This window comes from Lycium ferocissimum, chromosome 7 (assembly GCF_029784015.1).
Source record: "Lycium ferocissimum isolate CSIRO_LF1 chromosome 7, AGI_CSIRO_Lferr_CH_V1, whole genome shotgun sequence".
Classification (NCBI taxonomy): Eukaryota; Viridiplantae; Streptophyta; class Magnoliopsida; order Solanales; family Solanaceae; genus Lycium; species Lycium ferocissimum.
The window spans coordinates 4839385-4842936 of NC_081348.1; the positions used below are offsets into that span (position 1 = coordinate 4839385).

Sequence of the window (3552 nt, forward strand, 5' to 3'; positions counted from 1 at the left end):
ATATTCAGTGGGAAATAGCCACTGAAAATTTTTCAGTGGGAAAATAGAGATTTTTTAGTAGTGAATATATCCCTATGAGGACCTTTCGACAAAAAAAAGAAGAAAAAAAACAAGATCAGTTATATAGGTTATGATATAGTATGTAATTAATAATCTTGGGTAAGATGTAACGGGAACTGATTTTGTTTTAAACTTCAATTTATCAGTTTCTGATTTCATCTCTTTGTTTGTTTGTTTGTGTTTTTTTTTTAATCACTCCTGAATATCCCGTTAGTTTGTGTTACTAATAAAAATGCACGGGAAGGAAAATATACTACTCGTACTCCACTTAGTAATTAAATGGAAGTTATCACCCACTTTAACTCTTACTTTGATTTCCTTTCACGTACAGTGAGAATTTGCATTGCCCAAAGACCAAACCGAAAAATTGCACAGCTTGAAATAAAGCATCTAAAACTTCAAAAGCAGAATTCCAAGTACAAACAAGAAGGTGAAAACAGTACTGGTACCATTCTTCATAATTGTTGCAGACCCTCCTGTTAAATTTTCGCTCTGTCCACTCATAATACTTGCAGAAGTAACCAAATCTAGAGTAGCTTTCGATTTCAAATTATCGGGATCCAACTTATGTCCGACTGGAATTCCATCTTTTACCGCCGTCCCCACTTGCCACACATGGTTCACCTTCACTGTCTTTTCGGGCAACGCCAAAGTGGCAAAGATCTTCATAACCCCGTTCGAGGACTCTGCTTTGGAGTCCAAAACATGGTACGAAATCTTGGACTCGGTAATGTAATTGTTAGAAGTAAGGTTATAGGTCTTGACGAACAGGAAGCCGTTTGGAGCTTTGAATGCTCTAAGGGATTGGGTACCTATCATATCTAACTTTGTCGGGTTGATACCCCAAGCGATCCACCCATCCGGCGAGGCTGGAGACGCGATGTACGCGATGGAGAGGGTGGATTTGGTGGTGTCATAGGTCCAGTGGAGAGAGGCTTTGAGGGAAGGAAGGTCCGCACAGTTGATGAAGTGGGCATTGTTGCTAGAGGAGCAAGTGAGAGATATGGAAGGTGTGACAAAGAGAGTTACAACAATTAGGAAGGTGAGAGAGATGAAAATGAGAAGCCATTTTCGATCGATCAAATTAATGTGGAGGTGCAGAGTGTGGCAAAACTTTTGACTTTTATAGGGAAAAGAATGCTAGAGATCGATGATGAAGTGAAATAAAGGAGAATGGAATTTTGTGTGTGGGGTGAAATTCCGAGATCTACAAAGGATCACCAAAAGCGAAGGCAGCTCTCTGGTCCCTACCAATATGGGCACAGGGCGGATCTACATAGAGCCGAGAGGGCAGAACCCCCTTCATCGAAAAATTACATTGTATCTATAGGGTTAAATTTATGTTTTCTGTGTATATATTAAATGTTGAATCCCCTTAACACAAACCAAAAACTTAGCTCAGTGGTAAAGGGGGTTCAAATTTTTGTAAAGCATGCACGTTGCCTTGCTCACAACATTTTCTCGTTTCTTTAATTTTTTTAATCTCCTGGCAAAATCATTCCTCCGCCATTGCATGGGTGAATGCAGCATAGTAGTACCGGTTCATTTGAAACTAGTACTTTCATTGCGCACATAAAATTTATAGGTAAAAGTCTATTAAAATTACAATAAACAGTAGTAGTAGCAGCAGCAACAACAGTAGTAGATATGAAATCATAACTTTAAAAGTGCAATGAGTTTAATGCTAAGAACCTTAAATATTGAACCCATAGAGTTTAAATCTTGGATCCGCTTTTGCCTAAAAATGTTGAGGTGCAAAAGGATGGATAGCGAACATGATTAGATACCCTGATAGTCCATTCCGTAAACGATGAGTGTTCGCTCTTGGTCTACGCGGATCAAGCAATAGCAATATGCCCAGTTTGATGAAGAGCCTCTTATACGGAATGACGCGAAATAATACCTGGGGGTGGGAGATTCACTAATCGAAATTCAAAAGCTGAAATTTCACCAAAAAGAAGAGATCAAGGAGTGGGAGCTAGACGACTACTTGCAAGAGGGCGACCAGCTGATCTAAATTTGCTATAGTTAAACTAGAACAAGAGCTACAATAAAATTAGGTAAAAGGGTCAAAAATACACCTCTACATTGGAAAAGGAGCTAAAAATATCCTCTAAACTTATTTTGGGTCAAAAATACCCCTCTCATCCTTAAAGTTTTCAAATATACCCTTATATTGACGAAAATTATCCCCCAAAATAACCCGAAATTATTTTTTAAACCTGCTCCATCATTTAAACCCGACCTAACTAATAATAACCCATAAGATCCCCTTATTCCCCTAATACGCAGGTTTGAAGTTTGAGGGAATTAGGGGAATAAAGGGATCTTATGGGTTATTATTTAGTTGCGTCCGATTTCAATGATGGAGCGGGTTAAAAAAATAATTTCGAGTTATTTTGGGGGATAATTTCCGTCAAGATAAGGGTATATTTGAAAACTTTAAGGATGAGAGGGGTACTTTTGACCCAAAATAAGTTCGGAGGATATTTTTAGCACTTTTTCCAAAATAGAGGGGTATTTTTGACCCTTTTCCCTTAATTAAATAATTAAAAAGTATATATTCTCCAACGGTTTAAGTTTATATGCGGTGGTCACACAATTTAACGCAACCAGGGTCATTGAAATTTGAGGGAGTACTGTTTAGACTACCTATGGGAGTCAGCAAATTTTTTAGTATGGAAAAAAAAAAACCAAACTAACACACAAAAAATAAAATTAAAAAAATACATAACTAGGTTTCACGCACAGAATCTGTGCGTGAAAGGACCAAATTGTAACTTTTTTAGTTTGGTCCTTTCACGCACAAATTCTGTGCGTGTAAGGCTATTTTTTTTAACCTATCGAAATTACGTTTTTTCCATACTTTGGGCAAAGATTAGTCATGTTTCAAAACCCCAAAATATCAATATTTTATATAGGACTTAATATCTTTTTTTTTTTTGCGTACAATAATATCGGCTCATTACATCAAGTATAACTAAACATTTGGATCATCGTTTTAGTGGTTCTAAAGTGCCCCGAAGTAAGTTTTTTTGTTTGGAAACTTGTCTTCTTTAAGTTTAAGTGTCATATTTTATAGGGTTTTGATATAAGTATTTTATTATTTAGTCAAATCGAATGTACAAATAAAAATATTTTATTTAATAATAATTCATGCAATATGAGAGGTTTATACTTATTCAAAAATAATTCATTCCATTAAATTACAATACTAATTCAAAGCAATACAATACTAAATTACAGTAACAATACAATCTTCAAGTTCTAGAGGCTCTATTATTTTGAGACGTGCTTGTACCACCACAGCCTTGTTGCCCACACGAACGCTTGTCATGGCCATATTGCTTATATGTAGAGCACTTGCGAAAGTAAGTTCTTTCACTAACATCCATTTGATTGGGTCTACTACTCCGTAAGTTAATGCCCAATTTCTTGATGTAATCCTTGTTAGCAACCATCGAAATCCTTGTTAGAAACCATCGAAAATGG

The 3552-nt window shown here is 36.4% G+C and overlaps 1 pseudogene; it reads right to left on the reverse strand.

Annotated features, from left to right (window-relative positions):
• Positions 1-333: 333 nt before the first annotated feature.
• Positions 334-1129, reverse strand: LOC132062472 (cytochrome b561 and DOMON domain-containing protein At3g25290-like; annotated as a pseudogene).
• Positions 1130-3552: the final 2423 nt, after the last annotated feature.